The sequence below is a fragment of the Dasypus novemcinctus genome, unplaced genomic scaffold (genome assembly GCF_030445035.2).
Source record: "Dasypus novemcinctus isolate mDasNov1 unplaced genomic scaffold, mDasNov1.1.hap2 scaffold_134, whole genome shotgun sequence".
In the NCBI taxonomy this organism is placed as follows: domain Eukaryota; kingdom Metazoa; phylum Chordata; class Mammalia; order Cingulata; family Dasypodidae; genus Dasypus; species Dasypus novemcinctus.
The window spans coordinates 778883-801133 of record NW_026688153.1 but is presented as its reverse complement, the minus strand read 5'-3'; the positions used below and the strand labels follow the sequence as shown (position 1 = coordinate 801133).

The 22251-nt window shown below is 38.6% G+C and overlaps 1 long non-coding RNA gene across 2 annotated transcripts in view; it reads right to left on the bottom strand.

Moving 5' to 3' along the window:
* Positions 1–1199: 1199 nt before the first annotated feature.
* Positions 1200–22251, bottom strand: part of LOC131277540 (uncharacterized) — a 202586-nt gene continuing 181534 nt past the window's right edge. For both annotated transcript variants that reach the window (XR_011648195.1, XR_009184697.2), the window contains one exon: positions 1200–1548. This is a non-coding gene — a long non-coding RNA (uncharacterized lncRNA). The remainder of the gene's footprint in view (positions 1549–22251) is intronic.

Genomic DNA, 22251 nt, shown 5'->3' with positions numbered 1-22251 from the left:
AGGTGGAAAAATCTAATGTAACACTGTCAAGGCAAAAACCCTCAGGGAACCCCAATGCCTACCGGGAGTGAGAGGGTTCTGGTGAAGGAAGGAAAGGGGTTTCCTTTCTGTGGGTTTGGTTGCCTCTACCCCCTTTGAGCTCTGAGGAGCATACCAGCTGGAAAGAGGTAGCCTTAGGAAGAGGGGAGAGGTGAAACTGCTTAGGCAGCCTGATTTACCTAGCCATCCTGGGATAGGCCTGCTGGAGGGTGGAGTCAGGCAATTAACTAGTCCTGTGCTGAAAACTATCAAAGTTTCAACTCCCAGGCAGGCAGTAGGAAGCACTTAATAAGCTTCCAAGAGACTATTTTGGGTCCTGTGGGAGAAGGGGGTGGACTGGAAGAGGGTTGAGAGTCATTTTTCTGCAGTGAGTTCAGTCTCCAAGGCCCCATTTGAATTTCAAAAGGGGACTCAACCTGACCAGGAGAGGTGAGGTGGGATCCACTCACACAGACTACTGTGTCCTGCTACCCCAGGACAGAAAGCAATAATACTAGAAGGGGGACAGGAACATATCCCAAATCTACAGGAATCTACCCAAATGCAGTGACAAATCTGCCCTAGGAAAGTGACTGGAAAGCTTTCTGAAGAGCTAACTGACCTAATGAGAAAGTTTAGCTTAATGGAGGACTTCCTGCTTTGAATATAGGAGGTCCCTAGTTCAAATCCCAGATCCTCTTAGAGCAGTGATCCACAGGGATATCAAACATGCAGCTGATACTTTAGGAGAGGGAAAAGGCAGACATTATTTTAGTATTAGCTTCTCTTGGGTCTCTTATTTTTCCTAAAAAAAAGTTACTTTTTGAAAAAATTAACTTAATTACTCACTAAAATCCACTTCAAAACCTGTAGAGGGAGGGCTGCAGGGTGGTTGATTGATGACCAACAGCCTGAGAGGCTCCACAGGGTCCTAAGAGGGAAGGTTGTTTTTGCTTAGTTTTTTTTTTTTTTTTGACTGCTTGCTTGTGGATTTGTTTGCTTTTTTGTTTTCTAGTCTTTTTTTCCCTCTTTCTCCCCTTCCCCTTTTTATCTAGGTGCTGCTGGCTTGTTTCCTGTTTGCTGTGTTTCCTCTTCCTTAATTTCCCGTTTTCTGTGTATACTTATTTTGTCTACTGTATTAGTCAGTGAAAGGGGTGCTGATGCAAAATACCAGAAATCTGTTGGCTTTTATAAAGTGTATTTATTTGGGATAGAAACCCACAGTTACCAAACCATAAAGCATAAGTTACTTCCCTCACCAAAGTCTTGTGACATGTTGGAGCAAGATGGCTGCTGATGTCTGTGAGGCTTCAGGTTTCATGGGTTTCTCTCTTCCCAGGGTTTACTTCTCTCTGGGCTCAGTTCTACTATCTCCACAAGGCCAGCTGTAGACTACCAGGCAAAAGCTTGTTATCTTCCCAGAACCTTTTCTCTTTCCTTATGACCAAGTTCCTCTGTATGCTTACTTCCTGGGGCTAGCTCAAAATCCAGCATCAAAACTCCAACTCTGTCCCTTGCCATGTCTTTTACCTGTAGATAGAGAATTCAAAATATTCACCCTACTGACATGGTCCAATCAAAGCCCTAATCATACTTGAATCATGCCCAGTACAGACCATTATATAAACATAATCCAATATCTATTTTGGGAATTCATGAACCATAAAAAACTGCTAAATCTACCAATGCTATCTCTTTCCCTTCCTTAATCTTTCAATCTTCCACTTTCTGTTGTTGTTCTTATATTTGACCTCTCTTTGTTTAGTCCTCAATGTTTCTGGTTTTCATTTCTAACTAGTCTAATCTGTTTTCTTTCCTTTATCAACTTTTTTCATTTTTGTCCTTCCTTTTCTCTTTCCCTCTCTCTTCATTAATCTGGCCTTGTAATTCATTCTATATATTATTCTCTATTCTGTTTCCCCATTCAAATATAGGTACTCCCTTTTTCTATTCCTATTACTCTACACTGCTTACATGGGGCAAATATTCATTTTCCTAGGTCTTATATATTTCCTCTTCTAACTTTAATATTGTTATTACTCTTATTCTTTTTCTTATCTTACCTCTTTCCCTTTCTCTGTCCCTAATCTTTTTCTTTCAAGGGAACATAGACAACAGCAAGAAAATAGAATAAGAAAGACAAAGTGTCAAAGAAAACTTACCACACACACAAAAAGAGCAACTCAATAAAACCCTAGAGTAGAGAGAGACACCAATCAACTGTTGGGTTTCAACAAGAGAACAAGAAGACCAGATAGCAGCAAAAAATTACAAACCATACCAAGAAACAGGAAGACACAATCCACTCCAGTGAACAAACTAAAAACCAGGAAGAGACTCAGAACATTGAACAACTGTCAACTGATCAAAGCTGTCCAAATAAATAACATGAATCAACTTAATGAAGTGAAGAAAGAGATTAAGGATAACAGGAAGACACTGGGAGAACATACTGAAGAAACTGTAAACATACATAAAAAGATAACAGATATGATGGTGATGAATGGCATAATTCAAGAAAAAGGAAGACATGGCCCACTCCAATGAACAAACTAAAAACCAGGAAGAGATGCAGAACATTGAACAACTATCAACTAATCAAAGCTGTCCGAGCAAATAATGTGGACCAACTTAATGAAGTGAAGAAAGAGATTAAGGATAATAAGAAGATACTGAGGAGGGGAGGAGACAAGATGGTCGCTGAGTGAACTTGCCTTTGTGGTCTGTCCCGGGAAGAGATGGCTGGGCGCGGTGGCAGGTTCCCCAAGGCGAGGCTTTTTCGGGATTTTTGCAGGGCAGAAGTGTTGGGACATCGATTGGGTGGAAAGGTAACGGAGAGGATTGGTCTAGTAGATATAATTTGGGTTCTATTGCCCGCAGGTGAGACCCGCGCACGGGCTCCTCCCTGTTGGGGGTGGGGGGAACCATGGTCCTGTCCTGGGGTTCCGCTTTTGGATGGCTCTGAAGGGCTAAGGAGTTCAGGAGCTCTGGGTGAGCTGTTGACAGGTTGGTGTGACAGATCGCCTTTGTGGATCGATTTCGGAAGATAGACGGTGTTTTGTTGTGAAGCGGGAGAAACTTTTGAGTGTGAATATAAACAATAACGCTTCCACCTGAAGCCCCGCCCCCAAAAGCCTGGCAACCGTTCTCCAACCCAAATAGGCTGTAGGCAATAAAGAGAAGTAATTGGAAAATTGTTCTAGGCTGCGGCAAGGGGGGGGGGGGACACGTCTGGAAGCTGATTAGGGAATATTCTGCGAAGCTTGAGAATTCTGGTATTGGAATCTGTTTTCCGCGTCACTGGCCGGGCTTCGGATCTGTACTAGCAAAGTGGCTGCAGTGTAGAGGCGCCCTCTAGTGGCAGAGGTTTGGAATCACAGCATGGGAGCTGTCCAAAAGCTGAACTGAAGGATAACGTAGTAATGAGCCCAGCAAAGTGAATTGCAGGGTTTAGTCACAATATAGAGTTTGCCGATCTGACTTCCCCCATAGGGTTGGCACCCAGCTGTGGGGATCCCTGAGGGCTGTGTTACACTGCGGGGCTCCCAGGCTTCCTGTTGACCAGATAGGAGGCTGCCAGGTCTGAATTCCCTAAATTCTGGTGGCCCACACTACAGAGACTCACACCTCTTGAGTCCTCAATATCTCAGACTTTCCATCCCTGAATCCATCACGCACTGAGGTCCATCTGAGGTCCTTAAATGCCCTAGCCTTCAACGTTGGCGTTTTTTCTTTATCGTTTCATTTTGTTTTGTTTTTATTTTCATTTTGACTTATTCTTTACTTTTTTCAATTTCCTGATTGCTAACACCGCATTATCCCCTAGTCTTCTCTCACAGCGTATCCCCCAAAGTCTTTTTTTTACTCAGTTATTTAAGGGTTTTTTTCTGTGGTAGGTGCTGTGTAGTGGGTGTTTTAATTCTGGTTCATGTATATCTGTTTGGTTTTTTTTTTCTCTTTCCTGTTCCCCACCCCTTGCCCACCCTCTTTTCCTTTCTTCCTCTCATCCCTTCCTCCCCCCCTTTTTTTTCCCTTTTTTTCTGTTGTCTCTCTCCCTCTTGTCCCTCATATTCTACTTAGTTTATTTTAACTCAATTATACAATAGGTGCGGCAGGAAACACCTCACATTCGCTGGGTTTTCTCATCCTTCACTGCCTCATTTCTGTGTGAACTGATTTAGGCTACCTACACTATCCTCTTTCCCCTACATCTTGATATCCGCCACCATCTACTGGCTCTCCTATATTCCACCTCCCACCTCCCTTTCTTCGATCAATGAAGGGTCTAAGTCTTAATTTCTAATACCTATGTTTTGTTTTCTGTCTGTTATCCACTCTTGAAACTATTACCTTTCTTTTCTCTTTCCCTCTCTCATGAAATCAATAGCTTTTTAGCTCATACCATATTCCTCCCATATTCAATCATCTACCTCATAATAGGGACTCTACCTACTTCTATAACTCTACACAATTTACATGAATCTAACCTCCATCCTCCCAGATCTCATATTCTTGCTTTGTTAACATATATCACCAATACTACTTTACACTTTTCCCTTGCTGACACAATTGCCTTTCCCCAACACTAATACTTTCCTTAAAAGTGAACTTAACCAACAAGTAACTAGAATAAGAAGAAAAAAGTGACAAAGAGAAGATATAACACCTATGCAAAAATAACAGCTAATTAACCTCCAAGAGCAGACAAAGAAGCTAAGGAACTGATTAAATCCGTCAAAATAAAGAGATGACCAGAAAGCAACAAAAATCTACAAACCAAACCAGTAATCAGGAAAACATGGCTGAACCCAATCAACAAACCAATAATCACGAAGGGGAGCAAAACTTGGCACAAGCAATGAAAGATCTCAGAACATTTATCACCAACAAATTTGACGAAGTAATGAAAGAGGTTAACAACATGAAGACATCACTTGGAGGGGAAATTGCAGACATACGCAAAAACATAACAGATATGATGGGAATGAACACCGCAGTTCAAGAAATCAAAAATGCACTTGCAGCAAATATCACCAGACTAGAAGAGACAGAGCAGAGAATTAGTGATGTGGAAGACAGTACATCAGAAATCAAACAGATAGTAGAAGGGGTCAATAAGAAGATAGAAAAAATCCAGTTAGGATTTACGGACCTGAATGACAATGCAAAACGCTCAACATACGTATTATAGGCATTCCAGAAGGTGAAGAGAAGGGAAAGGGGTCAGAAGGAGTGTTGCAGGAAATAATGGCTGAAAACTTCCCAAATCTACTGAAAGAGACAGATGTACATATCCAAGAAGGACAGCGCACTCCACTAGTCATAAACCCCAACAGGCCCACCCCAAGACATATACTTGTCAAATTATCCAATGCTCAAGACAAAGAGAAAATACTAAAAGCAGCAAGAGAAAAGAAAACCATCACATACAAGGGAAGCTCAATTAGATTAAGTGCTGATTTCTCTTCTGAAACCATGGAGGCAAGAAGGCAGTGGTATGATATAGTCAAGGTACTAAAGGAAAAAAATTTCCAACCAAGAATACTCTATCCAGCTAAACTAGCATTCAAACATGATGGAGAGTTCAAAATATTCGCAGACAAACAGAAACTGAAAGAGTATTCCAACAAGAAACCTCCCCTTCAAGAAATTTGAAAGGGAGTTCTGCAGGAAGAAAGGAAAAAACAGGAAAGGCAGAGTTGGAGGAGAGTATAAGACCAACAACAACAACAAAAAAGACAAAAAAACATACAAACAAAATATGACAAACACAAATCCAATCAAAATATGGCTAACACAAATAATTCCTTGATAGTAATAACACTGAATGTCAACGGATTAAACTCACCTCTCAAAAGATTCAGACTGGGACATTGGATAAGGAAATATGACCCATCCATATGCTGTCTACAAGAGACACATCTTAGACCCAGAGACACATGGAGATTGAAAGTGAATGGCTGGAAAACAATCATACAAGCTAACAATAACCAAAAAAAGGCAGGAGTAGCTATATTAATATCAGACAAAATAGACTTTAAATGTGAAACAACTGTGAGAGACAAAGAAGGATACTACATTTTAGTGAAAGGGAAAATCTGTCAAGAAGATCAAACAATCATAAATATCTATGCCCCTAACAAGGGTGCCTCTAAATACGTCAGGCAAACGCTGGAAAAACTAAGTGAAAGAATAGATACATCTACAATTATAGTGGGGGATTTTAATACACCACTATCAACTCTGGACAGAACATCTCAAAAGAGAATCACCAAAGAAACAAAACATCTGAATAGTATATTAGAGGAGCTGGATCTAATAGACATATATAGATTGCTACACCCAAACACAGCAGGATATATATTTTTCTCAAGCGCACATGGATCATTCTCCAAGATAGATCATATGCTAGGCCACAAAGAAAGGCTGAACGAATTCAGAAAGATTGAAATCATACAAAACATTATCTCTGACCACAGTGGAGTCAAGCTGGAGATTTGCAAGGGACAGAAGCGCAGATTTCACACCATGATTTGGAAATTAAACAGCACACTCTTAGAAAAACAGTGGGTCAAAGAGGAAATCTCAAAAGAAATCAATGACTACCTTGAAACAAATGATAATGATAACACAACATACCAAAATTTATGGGATGCAGCAAAAGCAGTACTGAGAGGGAAGTTTATAGCCATAAATTCATATATCAAAAAAGAAGAAAGAGCAAAAATTGAAGAACTAACTGCACATTTGAAGGAATTAGAAAAACAACAACAAAGTAACCCAACAGGAAGAAGAAGGAAGGAAATAACAAAGATAAGAGCAGAACTAAATGAAATAGAAAATAAGAAAGCACTTGAACAGATAAACAAGACCAAGAGCTGGTTTTTTGAGAAGATTAACAAAATTGACAAACCTTTAGCAACACTAACAAAGAAAAAAAGAGAGAAGATGCAAATACACAAAATAAGAAATGAGAAAGGCGATATCACCACTGACCCCACAGAAATAAAGACTATCATAAGAGGATATTTTGAAAAACTATATTCCAACAAAAATGACAATCTAGAGGAAATGGACAAATTCCTAGAAACACATAAGCAGCCCATATTGACAAAAGAAGGAATTGATGATCTGAACAAACCAATCACAAGCAGAGAGATAGAATCAGTTATTAAAAATCTCCCAACTAAGAAGAGCCCAGGGCCAGATGGCTTCACAGGTGAATTTTACAAAACATTCCGGAAAGAACTGACACCAATCCTGCTGAAACTATTCCAAAAAATCGAAACAGAAAGAACATTACCCAACTCCTTCTATGATGCCAACATTACCCTAGTACCAAAGCCAAACAAAGACATCACAAGAAAGGAAAATTACAGACCAATTTCTCTAATGAACCTAGACGCAAAAATACTTAACAAAATACTTGCTAATCGTATTCAACAACACATTAAACGTATTATACACCACAACCAAGTGGGATTCATCCCAGGTATGCAAGGATGGTTCAACATAAGAAAATCAATCAATGTAATACACCATATAAACAGATTGAAGGGAAAAAATCACATGATTATATCTATTGATGCAGAAAAAGCATTTGACAAAATACAGCACCCTTTCTTGATAAAAACACTCCAAAAGATTGGAATACAAGGAAATTTTTTGAACATGATAAAGAGTATATATGAAAAACCTAAAGCCAATATTGTTTACAATGGAGAAATCCTAGACTCCTTCCCTCTAAACTCAGGAACAAGACAAGGATGCCCACTGTCTCTGCTCCTATTTAACATTATCTTAGAAGTACTTGCTTGAGTACTGAGGCAAGAACCAGAAATAAAAGGCATTCAAATTGGAAAGGAAGAAGTCAAAATTTCATTATTTGCAGATGACATGATCCTATACATAGAAAACCCTGAGAGATCTACAACGAAGATTCTAGAACTCATAAATGAGTTTAGTAAAGTCGCAGGTTATAAGATCAATGCGCAAAAATCAGTAGCATTTCTGTACACCAATAATGAGCAAGATCAGGAGGAAATCAAGAAACAAATACCATTCACAATAGTAAATAAAAAAATCAAATACTTAGGAATAAATTTAACTAAAGAGGTAAAGAACTTATACACTGAGAACTATACAAGATTGTTCAAGGAAATCAAAGAAGACCTGAATAAATGGAAGACTATTCCTTGTTCATGCATAGGAAGACTGAACATTATTAAGATGTCTATCCTACCAAAACTGATCTACACATTCAATGCAATCCCAATAAAAATCAACGCAGCCTTCTTTAAGGAACTAGAAAAACTAACTATGAAATTTATTTGGAAAGGAAAGAGACCCCGAATAGCCAAAGACATACTGAAAAAGAAAAACGAAATTGGAGGAATCACACTACCTGACTTCAAAACATACTACAAAGCTACGGTGGTGAAAACAGCATGGTATTGGCATAAGGAGAGACACATAGACCAATGGAATCGAATTGAAAGCTCTGATATAGAACCTCACATATACAGCCACATAATATTCGATAAAGCCACCAAACCCTCTCAACTGGGAGAGAGTGGCCTATTCAACAAATGATGTCTGGAGAACTGGATAACCATATGTAGAAGAATGAAAGAGGATTACCATCTCACACCTTATACAAAGATCAACTCAAGATGGATCAAAGACCTAAATATAAGAGCCAAGACCATAAAAACCTTAGAAAGCAGTGTAGGGAAACATCTATAGGACCTTGTAATAGGAAATGGATTTATGACTATCTCACCAAAAGCACGAGCAGCAAAAGAACTAATAGATAAATGGGACTTCCTCAAAATTAAAGCCTTCTGCACCTCAAAGGAGTTTGTCAAGAAAGTAAAAAGGGAGCCCACACAGTGGGAGAAAATATTTGGCAACCATATATCTGATAAGAAACTTAAAACTTGCATATATAAAGAACTCTTATATCTTGAAAATAAAAAGATAAACAACCCATTTAAAAAATGGGGAAAAGACTTAAACAGACACTTTTCCGAAGAAGAAATACAAATGGCAAAAAAGCACATGAAAAAATGTTCTAAATCTCTAGCTATCAGGGAAATGCAAATCAAAACTACAATGAGATACCATCTTACACCCATAAGATTGGCAGCTATGAAAAAAACAGAAGAATACAAGTGCTGGAGAGGATGTGAAGGAAGGGGAACACTCATCCACTGCTGGTGGGAATGCGGAAGGATCCAACCATTCTGGAGGACAGTATGGCGGTTTCTCAAAAAACTAGCCATAGATTTGCCATATGACCCAGCAATACCACTGCTGGGTATATACCTTGCAGAACTGAAAACAAGGACACAAACCGATATATGTACACCAATGTTCATAGCAGCATTGTTCACTATTGCCAAAAGTTGGAATCAACCCAAATGCCCATCAACAGATGAGTGGATCAATAAAATGTGGTATATACACACAATGGAATACTACTCGGCTGTAAGAACAAACACACTAGAAACACATGTGATAACATGGATGAATCTTGAGAACCTTATGTTGAGTGAAGCAACCCAGACATTGAAGGACAAATACTACATGACCTCAATGATATGAAATAAACAAGCTGCCCTAGATAGCAAGAGACTGAACGATAGGCTTACAGGAAATCGGAGGGTGGAGGAAGGATGTGAGCCGATGTCTGCAGGGGTGGAATTTAAGACGAGATGGTGGTAAGTATGAACACAAAGAAGAGATAAAAGGGGGCAAGGGGTTGCCTTTGGTTGGGGCTTTGTGGGTTTGAGGGTGGCTGGGGAGGGACGGATGGGTAACATTGCACAAAAGTGGCGGGAGGGAGGGGTAGCATATGAACACAGGAGAGGGTCAGGTGTTGGTGGAGAGTAAAATGCCGAGAAAATCATATCAAAATATAATAAAGAGGGTTACCTGTTTAGAATGCTCGGAGGGGAGGGTCTGATGCAGGACGGGCTCCTGGGGAATGTCTAAATGCTCATTCTGCCAGAGTAGGTGACACCATGGGGTAGAAACACAAGTAGTGAGAGTGGGGGTGGACCCACATCCTGGGGAGGACTAATGCCATCAAATAGAGGGAACTGTATCCCTCGAGAGAAAGGGTGACTCCCAGGGCATTGGGGCAGTTGAGCAAGTTAGGCCCTGAACACTATTCCATCTATCTCTGGAAGTGGCTCCTCAGGAAATGGAGGTTGGCTGTCACTGTGGGCACCAAGGTGGAAGGGAAAATGGACGTTAAATGTGTGGAACCAAGGTAAATGGGGGGTAAGAGAGGAGTTTCTTGAGAGTACACAAGGATGGATATAAAACATGTAATATTACACCATAACATATAGGAGATGACAGACTGATAATGTAAACCATAATGTAAAACATAGGATAACTAAGAATGTAAAGAACTGTGTATCCTAAAGTATGCACCATAATGTAAGCACAGATGTCACCCTGTTAGAAAGCTAATTTCTCAGACTCTGTACATCACGTTAAGTAAATATGATGTGAATAGGGTGTAAGAGTATCGCTGTGGAAGGAAAAAGGTTTTGTGGTGGATGTATGGGAGTGCTGTATATTATATATATGCATTGCTGTGGTCTAGGATTCCTGTGAAGAGAAGCTGAATAATTAGGGGGGAAAAAAAAAAAGAAAAAGATAGGATGTAGAATTTTTTCAAATCAACATTCTTTATCTAAGTTCTTTATCTAACTTTATCCAAATTCTTTATCGAACCTTTAAACCCATCGCTATATGCCATTCCCTAGTAAGGGACCATGACATTATATTGGGCTTCAAATTTCGGGGAGTTCTGGATCACAGAGTGTTTCAACAATGGCAATGGAGGGATACTGGTATGGGATACCAATGACAGGTGATATATGGCTGACAGGGAGTTGTACAGAACATATGTCCAGGGTGCATGGTAATGTTTGGATATACTCATAGTGGCAACAATTAAAAACCACAGCAGGGGGGGTACTGGGTTCCTGGCCAGTGGTGCTCTGTCGTGGTCCCTAGGGGAGCAGTGACAGTCTCCCAGGTACAGCGGCGGGGACCGGGAGGGAGTGAGGGTTCAACAGTGAGCCCCTGATGCTAATGACTATGCTTGTGAGCTGATAAGCCTAAAATAAGAACAAGGCCTAGAGCAACATTGTGCCTGGGAATTTCCTCCTGTCAGCCTTCATGTTACTCAAATGTGGCCAGTCTCGAAGCCAAACTCAGCATGTAAATGCAATGCCTTCCCCCCAGTGTGGGACATGACACCCGGGGATGAGCCTCCCTGGCACCGAGGGACCACTATCAACTACCAACTGATGATGCAACTGGAAAATGACCTTATACGGAAGGTTCAATGCGGATCAGCAGAATATCCCTGTCTACATAAAATAACATGACTTTAAAATGCTGTTTGACCTAAAGTAAGGGGGAAATGAAAAGGAGAAATGAGTTTATATGGCTACGAGTTTCTAAAAAAGAGTCTGGAGGCTGGCAGAAGGATTGCCCTCATGCACAACTGAGCAGAGCCAGAGAGACAGATAAAGCAGATACAACCCCCAGATATTGGTTCCTTTGAGGGTTAAAGAGACCCATGGGAGTTATGGTCATGGCCGATTGGGTTAACTACCAGGTCAGATGGCCCCTCTTTGGAAATGGTGTTTATGTGTGATGAATCTAGACTCAGATGGGATCTTCCTTCATAAGACTTTCATGCTAATATGCTGGAGGTGCAGGTAAAGTTTGGGTTTAAGATATATTTAGGGGATTTGAATCTCTGGACTGACAATGTGATAGCCAGGTCCTGAGCCTCAACAGACTCCAGCACCTACAATCTGATTTATTGGACTTACCACACTCAGCTAAGATGGAGTTGAAGAAGGACAACCACCACACCATGGAGCCTAGAGTGATTGCAACTGAAAGTGGGAGGATTGCATCCAGCATCCATGTGGAATCTGAGCCTCCTCTTGACATAGAGGTGCAATGGACACAACCAATCCAATGTCCACATAGAAGAGGTGGCATTGGATTGGGAAAAGTGGACATGGTGGACGATGGGTATGGGGAAAGGCAGGAAGAGATGAGAGGTGGAGGCGTCTTTGGGACATGGAGCTGCCCTGGATGATGCTTCAGAGGTAATCACCGGACATTGTAAATCCTCACAGGGCCCACTGGATGGAATGGAGGAGAGTATGGGCCATGATGTGGACCATTGTCTATGAGGTGCAGAGGTGCCCAAAGATGTACTTACCAAATCCAATGGATGTGTCATGATGATGGGAACGAGTGTTGTTGGGGGGGGGGAGAGGGGGAGTGGGGGGGTGGGGTTGAATGGGACCTCACATATATATTTTTAATGTAATATTATTACAAATTCAATAAAAAAATAAAATTAAAAAAAAAAGCAAAAGAAGACATCAGTGTTCCTCTACGTGTTTGAATGTTAAGGTTGTATAAAATCTAAATCTTTGAAATGTAATACAATAATCAGTGCTTAACAAAAATAAAATCAAAACAATAATGCCTGAAAAAAAAAAAAAAGAAGATACTGAGAGAACATACTAAAAAAACTGTAAACATACATAAAGAGATAACGGATATGATGGTGATGAATGGCACAATTCAAGAAATAAAACATACAATGAAAGCAAATAACAGCAGATTTGAACAGGCAGAGGAAAGAATTAGTGATGTGGAAGCAGCACATCTGAAATCAAACAGATAGTAGATCAGATAGATAAAAAGACAGAAAAAAATCCAGCAGTGAATTAGGGACTTAAACAGCAACATAAAACATGCAAATATATGCATTATAGTCATCCCAGAGGGAGAAGAGAAGGGAAAGGGGACATACGGAGTGTTGGAGGAAATAATTGACTGAAAACTAGCCACCCTATTGAGGGAAATGGATGTACATGTCCAGGAAGCACAGCACACCCCAAAGAGTAAAAATTCCAACAGGCAAACTCCAAGACATACTTGTCAAACTGTCCAATGCTCATGACAAAGAGAAAAAACTAAAGGCAGCTAGAGAAAAGAGAACCATCACATACAAGTGAAGCTCAATAAGATTAAGTGCTGATTTCTCATCTGAAAGCATGGAGGGAAGAAGACAGTGGTATGACATAGTTAAGTACTGAAAGAAAAAATATTCTAGCCAAGAATTCTCTATCCAGCAAAGCTGGCATTCAAAAGTGATAGAGAATTCAAAATATTCACAGATAAACAGGAATTAAGAGAGTGAGCCAATAAGAAACCTGCACTTCAAGAAATACTAAAGTGAGTTCAGCAGGTAGAAAGGAGAAAAAAGCAGGAGAGAAAGAGTTGGAGGAAAATGCAAGAACAAGTAAAAAGATAAAAAGAGAAATAAAACAACACATGACATACATAAACCCAAATAAAATAGGGCTAATATAAGTAATTCCTGAACAGTAATAACATTGAATGTTAATGGATTAAACTCACCAGTCAGGAGACACAGATTGGCAGAATGGATAAGGAAATTTAACCCATCTCTATGCTCTCTACAAGAAACCCATCTTGATCCAGGGATTGAAGAAGGCTGAGAGTGAATGGCTGGAAAACAGTCTTACAAGCAAACAATAGCTAAAAAAGGGTGGGAGTAGCTATACCAATATCAGATAAAACAGACTTTTATTGCAAAACTATTGTAAGAGACAAAGATGACCCTATATATTAGTAAAATGTGTAATTTTTAAAGAAAGAACAATCATAAACATTCTTGCACCTAACCAGAGCACCTCAAAATACATGAGATAAACACTGGAAAAATTAAGTGTAGAAATAGATGCCTCTGCAGTTATAGTGGGGGAACTTAATACACCATTATCAACATTATACAGAACATCTTGGCAAAGAATCAATAAAAAAACAAAGACTTTGAATAATAAATTAGAGGATCTGGACCTAATAGTTATATACAGAATACAACATCAAAATGCAGCAGGATATGCACTCTTCTCAAGTGCATATAGATCATTCTCCAAGATAGATCACATGCTGGGCCACAGAAAAATTCACTATGAACTCAGACAGATTGAAATTATACAAAGTAATTTGTTTGACCACAATGGAATGAAGCTGGAAATCAGTAGTGGCCAGAGAACCAGATTAGGCACAGAGATATGGTAGTTAAACAACACACTCTTAGACAAACATAGGGTCAAGGAGAAAATTTCAAAAGAAAACAGTAACTATCTTAAAAAGAATTAAAATGACAACACAATATATCAAAATCTATGGGATGCAGCAAAAGCTGTACTGAGAGGGCTATTCATAGGCATAAATGCAAATATCAGAAAAGAAGAATGAGGTAGAATCAAAGACCTAACTTCACACCTGGGGAATTAGAAAAAGAAATAAACTAACACCAAAGGAAAGAAAAAAAGGTACAACTAAGATTAAAGCAGAACTAAGTGAAATGGAAAATAAGAAAGCACTAGATAAAAATAAACAAAACCAAAGGCTGGCTCTTCAAGAAGACTGATAAAATTGACAAAGCCTTAGCTAGACTTATAAAGAAAAAAGGAGAGAATATGCAAATACACAACATAAGAAATGGGGAAGGGGATATCACCACTCACCCCACAGAAATAGAGTATCATAAGAGGATACTTTGAAAATTATATGCCAATAAGAAGGATAATTTAGAGGAAATGGACAAATTTCTAGAAACACACAGAAGCCTACATTGATGAAAGAATAAATTGATGAAGTCAACAGACCAATCACAAATAAAGAGATAGAATCAGTCTTCAATAACCTCCAAATAAGAAGAGCACAAGACTAGATGGACTCACAGGTGAATTCTACCAAACTTTTGGGAAAGAACTAATACCAATCTTGCTTAAACTCTTCCAATAAATAGTAGTAGAAGGAACATTGCCTAACTTGTTCTATGATGCCATCATTACCCTAATATGAAAGCCAAACAAAGATGCCACAAGAAAGGAAAATTAGAGACCAATCTCTTGAATGAACTTTGATGGCAAAATCCTCAACAAAACACATAATCATATTCAACAACATCATATGAATTATACACCATGAACAAGTGGGTTTCGTCCCTGGTATGCAAGGGTGTTTCAAAATAAGAAAACCAATCAACATAATACACCACATAAAGAGTTCAAAAGAAAAAAAATCAAATGATCATCTCTATAGATACAGAAAAAGCACTTGACAAAGTATAGCGCCCTTTCCTAAGAAATATTCTGCAAAAGACAGGAATAGAAAGAAACTTTCTGATATGATAAAGGGTATATATGAAACACCCAGAGCTAACATCATACACAATGGTGAAATACTAAAAGCTTTCCCTGTGAAATTGGGAACAAGACCAAGATGCCCACTGCCACTGCTTCTATTTAACATTGTTTTAGGATTTCTTGCTTGAATACTGAAGCAAGAAAAAGATAGAAAAGGCACCTAATTTGTAGGGAAGAAGTCAAAATTTCTCTATTTGCAGATAACATGATCCTATAGTAGAAGTCCCTGAGAAATACAAAACAAAGCTTCTAGAACTTCTAAATGAGTTCAATAAAATCACCAGTTATAAGATCAATTTGCAAAAATCAGTAGCATTTCTATACACCAATAATGAGCAATCTGAGGAGGAAATCAAGAAAAAAAACTTTTATAATAATTAAAAATCAAATACTTAGGAAAAATTTAATGAATGATGTAAATGATTTATGCACAGAAAACTACACAACATTGTTAAAGAAAATCAAAGAAGACTTAAACAAATTAAAGAATATTCCCTGTTCATTGAATGGAAGACTAAACATAATTAAGATATCTATCCTACCCAAACTAATCTGCATATTTAATACAATCCCAATAAAATTCAATGCAGAATTCTTTATTGAATTGAAAAACTATAAAATTTATTTGGAAAGGCAAGGGGCCCCGAATAGCCAAACACATATTGAAAAAGTAAATGAAATCAGAGGAATACACTACCTGACTTATACTACAAAGCTATGATGGTCAAAGCTGCATGGTATTGTCATGATAGACCAACCAATGGAACTGAATTGCAAGTTCTGTTATAGATCCTCACATATACAGTCATTTGATATTCAACAAGGCTATGAAACCCAATCAATTGGAAGAGAATGCCTCTTCACAAATGGTGCTTGGAGAACTGTATGTACATTTCCAAAAGAATAAGAGAGGAACACCATCTCATACTTTATACAAAAAACAATGGGAGACAACTGGCAAGATGGCAGCAGAGTAAGGAGTTGGAGAGTCAGCTCCTGCAACAGAGCAGTTAGTAAATGACCAGAGTTATCTGGAGCTAGCTGAAAGTCCTGTTTGGAGACTCCAGGAGGCCAAAAGAGCATCCTGCAACATCCTTGAAGGAATGGAAGGAGGAGACTTCTCATTTACAGAAAAGATTCATAAGTAGAGTGCTCCATGCCATGGAGCCCTGTGCCCATCCTCCACTAGAGGTAAAAGCCACCTCAGGAGCTGTTCTGTGGCAGGAATTAAAAGCTCCACTTCCCCAAAATGGGGAAGGAAGAGACAGTTGGGCACCAATTTCAGCTACTGATGAATAAATTCAGCAGGTTAAAATATAATCCTAAGAACAACTAAAGTTTGAGCATGTCCAAGTCAGGAAGAGGCTGGTAGCTGCCATTGTAACTTCATGCCTGGCATGAGGGGAAGTGGGGTGGACTGAAAATCACAGTGTGTGCAGGGGCTGGCTTCTTTCCATACAGATCAAATTGCAGCTCTAGCCTAAGTCCAAACCCCACCTCTGGCAGGGAAAAAGCTGAGGGAACCTGCACCAGCCTCTCTGGAAAATTACTGGCCAAGCCATGGAGGCTAGTGATTATCCTACTTTGGCAGTGCAAACTACCTCAGGAACTACTCTGTGGCTAGAATAGGAAGCTCCATTTCCCAAAAATAGGGGAGGAAGAGATGGTTGGCCACTGATTTCAGCTAGAGATAAGTAGACTTGGCTGGCTACATTATAACCCTAGAAACAGCTAGGATGTGAAACTTTCCAAGTCAGAAGAGACTGGTGGCTGCCATTTTGACTCTGCCCCCCCACATTAGGGGATGCCCAGCTGACTGAAAATCACAGTGAAGCTAGGAAGTGACTTCTTTCACTGAGATCAGCCTGCAGCCCTAGGTTAGACGTCAGCTACACCTCTGGCAGGGAGGAGGTTGGCAGGCCCTGCACCAGCCTATCAGGTAACTGCAGGTACAATTGGCTTTCACAGACTGAATAATTAGAAGTCTACTGGGGCAACTGTGGTCAATTTGGACTCACGCTGCATAGATTGTGGCCCATACCTGAAATGCTATCCCTGCCCCAGGCAGGGGAGAAAGGGGCGAGAAGCTTCATCAGTCTCTCTGGACAGCTACAGTCTAAGCCTTCACAACCTGGATTATTCTGCACAGCTGTGATTCTGTCCTACCCCTGACAAAGGAGAAAGTTGGGATAAGCTTCATTGGTCCCTGGGGCAATGAGAGCAGCTTGAACATCTATAGCTTATAGCACCAATTACATCCTTGGCTCCTACTGCACAATCAGCAAGGGAGAGTGGGCAGGAAGCCCTAACCTAAAGAGAAAAACTTCACCCAGAATAAATACTCCTGTAAACCAGATGTGAAGACACCAGCAAAAAAATTACAATCCACATCAAGAAACAGGAAGATATGACCCAGGTAAAGGAACAAGATAAGCCTCCAGATGAAATCAAGGAGTTGAAACAACTAATCACAGATGTTCAAACAAATCTCCTTAATAAATTCAATGAAATGGCTAAAGAGATTAAGGATATTAAGAAGATATTTGATGAGCACAAAGAAGAACTTGAAAGCATACCTAGAAAAGGAGCAGATCTTATGGGAAAGAAAGGCATAATAAATGAAATTTTAAAAATATTGGAATTTAACAGCAGATTTGAAGAGGCAGAAGAAAGCATTGGTGAGCTTGAAGAAATGACCCCTGAAAGTGAACATAAAAAAGAACAGATGAAGAAAAGAATGGAAAAAAATTTTAACAAGGTCTCAGGGAACTAAATGACAGCAAAAGATGTACAAACATACATGCCATGGGTGTCCCAGAAGGAGATGAGACAGCTAAAGGGGCAGAAGGAATATTTGAAGAAATAATGGTAGAAAATTTCCCAGCCCTATTGAAGGACATAGATACCCACATTCAAGAAGCACAATGTATTCCCATCAAAAAAAAAATCTGAATGGACCAACTCTGAGATACATACTCATCAGAATGTCAAAAGACAAAGAGAGAATTCTGAGAATAGCAAGAGAAAAGCAATGCATAACATATAAGGGATATCTAATAAGAGTAAGTGCTGATTTCTCACCAGAAACCATGGAGGCAAGACAACAGTGGTCTGATATATTTAAGATACTACAAAAGAAAAACTTCCAGCCAATAATCTTATATACAGCAAGACTGTCTTTCAAAAATGAGAGCAAGATCAGAATATTCACAGATAAGCGGAACCTGAGAGAATTTCTAAGCAAGAGTCCAGATTTTCAGCAACTACTAAAGGTGTGCTAGAGCCTGGGAATAAAAGATAGGAGAAAGAGGCCTGGAAGAGAGTCTAGAAATGAAGATTATATCAATAAAAGTAACTAAAAGTGTGAAAAGAGTGGTGAATATAAAATATGACAGATGAAACTCAAATAGACAGGAAAAAAATGTAACCAGTGATGTAAAGCACTTGTATTCAGAAAACTGAACTCAGTGTTAAAAGAAATCAAGAAAGTTCTAAATAACTGGAAGAACATTCCATGCTCATGATTGGAAGACTAATTATATTAAGATGTCAGTTCTACTCAAATTGATATACAGATTCAATGCAATCCTGATAAAAATTTCTCCAGCATTTAAAAAAAAAGAAAACATGATTATCAAATTTATTTGGAAGGGTAAGGGATCTTGAATAGCCAGAAGCAGCATAAAAAGGAAAAGCAAACCCTCATCTCCAGACTTTAAATCATATTATGTAGCTATATTGTAAAAGCAGCATGGTACTGGCATAAAGGCAGACACATAGACCAATGGAAACAAACCGATGGTTGAGAAGCAGATCCTTAGATGTATGCTCAAATGATTTTTGACTAGCCTGTCAAACCCACACACCTTGGGCAGAACTGTCCATTCAACAAATGGTGCTGACAGAACTGGATATCCATAGCTGAAAGAAGGAAAGAGGACCCCTATCTCATACCTTATCCAAAAATTAACTCAAAATGGATCAACAAACTAAAAATAAAAGCTAGAGCCATAAAACTTCTTAGAAGAAATTGTCGGAAAATAACTTCAAGACCTTGTGGTAGGTGATGGATTCTTAAAGGAGATAAGAGGACTGAGATGGACTACTGATATTTAATGTATATAGAAGTTTTAATTAGATTTACTGTAAATGTGTGGAAATATATAGAGTGGACAGTAACAAATAGTGAGTAACAGCTAGTTTATAAATGAGAATGTGGCTGAAAATAGTCTAGGTATGTAAATGCCAATTGACAGAATGCTAGAGAATAATCTAGGAACTGAATAGCACAGTAAACCAAGAGGTGGATGAGAATTGTGTTTGATAGTACAGATGCAAGAATGTCCTTTGTGAGCTACAGCCATGTACATCACTACTGCAAGGTGTTGGGAATGTGGAGGAGCATGGGAAAAACACAACTGTAGTTACCTATGGACTGTGGATAGCAGAAATAATATAATATTCTCACATCTATGCCAAAGATGCATTGTGTTGATAATGAGACAGTTTGGAAAATATGAGCCAAATGTACACTATGGACATGGTAACAATCAGATGATATTAACTTATCTGTAAATGTCCCATCACAGTATGGTGTGCTGATAGAGGGGTGTTGTTTGGGAATTCTGTACATGTGCATGATGTTTTATTAGTTTACAACTTCTGCCTTAAAGAATATATTTTTAAAATAATAAAAGGTTGGTTGTGGTAAAAACACACCAAATGTAAGATAAGGACTATAATTAGTAATAAGATTTTAACAATATTCTTTCATAATTTGTAACAAACATCTCATGACAATGCAAGGTGTTGGTGGAAGGTATGGGACCCCTGTATGCTATTATGCTTATTTGCTTTGTAAGTTCACAACTTTTACTATACACTTAATTGTTTATATATGTTCATATAAAAATGATATAAAGATAATAATAGGAGGGGGATTGGGGAAAATACTTTGGTTAGTAGTAATATTTTGACAATGATCTTTAATCATTAGTTAAAAAGTTTTAGCAAAAATGCAAGGTATTGGTGGCAGGGTGAGTTATGAGAGCCCTTTATGATATTATGTTTGTTTTGTAAGTTCAAAACTATTACTATATACTTACTGTTTATGTATGTTTATGTATGAGTGATATACTTCAATAAATTATTTTTTTTAAATGGAGATGGGTAATGTGATGTAACCATGGACCAAAGCAGATTTGTTGTAGTTGTTAATTGAGTAACTTGTAAAATGGATATAAATAATACATTTTAAATGGAAAAGCTTCTCAGCTGATTGGAGAACAACTTCAGAAGAAAATAACAGATGGTGTGAATATAAACTCTCATCTTCAGGAAATTCTACAAGTGATCCCCAAGAAACTAGAATGAAAGCAAAGCATGCAAAAACTGAAGGAACAGAAAAATGTGCTTGAGCACTCCTATGCCAGAATGTAAGAGTTCATGGAGGATCAAGTGAACCAGGTAAAATGTGCCACTGAAACTGTGTTGAAGGTCAAAATTTGCCTGATCACTTTGGAGAAGCACTTAGGGGAGATAACCATTTGGAATTAGACAGAAAGAGGGAATCGGTAAATGGAGAACACATTGTCTATGAATTGGAATTTGATGTGAATAAACTCATTTATATTGTGAACTTAAATGTTATCTCTAAAAGCCTGGAATGAGAAAAACAAGAAACATCCAACAAAAATATGTGAAGAAAATCAAATTACATAAGAAATTACAGGGTACATAAAAGTCTTAAGAAGGAGGAAGCTTCTTTATCTTCCAAAAATTTGCTACTAGAAAATGAGATTGAGGTGCTTCAGATGAAACTTCAAATACAGCCTGAGGGCCATGAAAATCATACCCTGTGGTTTGGGAGCAATTGAATTGAGGGGGAATCTTACGACTCAGAAATGGAGAAGAAACTTTGCAAAGTGTATGGAAACATTAACTTCATATATAAGAACAACCTTTACAAGAAGTTTGCTGAAGTCCTGGGCAAAGACTTGGAAACAACCGATTTCTTCTATAAACCAGATTCTATCCTATAAGAGAAGATAGCTGAAAAAAGGGGTCTGAAAGCGCTATTTCTTGAGAAAATACCCAAAAAGCTAGGAAAGGAAAGCAATTAAAATAGGGAGATATTGGTGAAAGTGGACTTGAAGCCCCAGATTTTCTCAGGTGCTCCTTTTATCCCTGATGTTCCAAGTGCAGAATTCGGGCACCTGAATGTTTGATTCACTCTTCAGAGTTGCTGACCACTCTCATTATTCTCAATTACAGCAAGACCGCTGTTGGGATTTTTCTCACTTTAAAAGTAATTTTGATTGATCTAATTTTAGTTAAATACTATCACTTAATTGATAATTAAATTGAGGTTCTTATTGAACTTTGATATTATTCTAATTTCTGGGGTAGTATTTTACAAATATATATTTGTTTATTATAGCTGTTCTGAATAATTGCATTTTCTTTGAACACATAGAATTAGATATTGTAAAGATGTTTTATTTTTATTTTTTAATTTTTTTTGAGATACATAAATCACAAAAATTTTACATTAAAAACTATACTCCCATATACTCCACACCCACCCCACCCCACTCCTCCCACATCAACAACTTTTTTCATCATTGTGGCACATCCATTGCATTTGGTGAATACATTTTGGAGCACTGCTGCAGTGCATGGATTATAGTTTATATTGTAGTATACACTCTCCCCCAGTACCTTCAGTGGGTTATGGCAGGATATATAATGTCCAGCATCTGTCCCTGCAATAACATTTAAGACAACTCCAAGCCCCAAAAATGTCCCCACATTACATCTCTTCTTCCCTCTGCCTGCCCTGAGCAAATACCAGTAGTGTTGGTAATGATAGTCTTGGTGTTCAAATATTAATGCATTTTTTTGTGAAAAACAAAAAGAATACCCTTCCAAA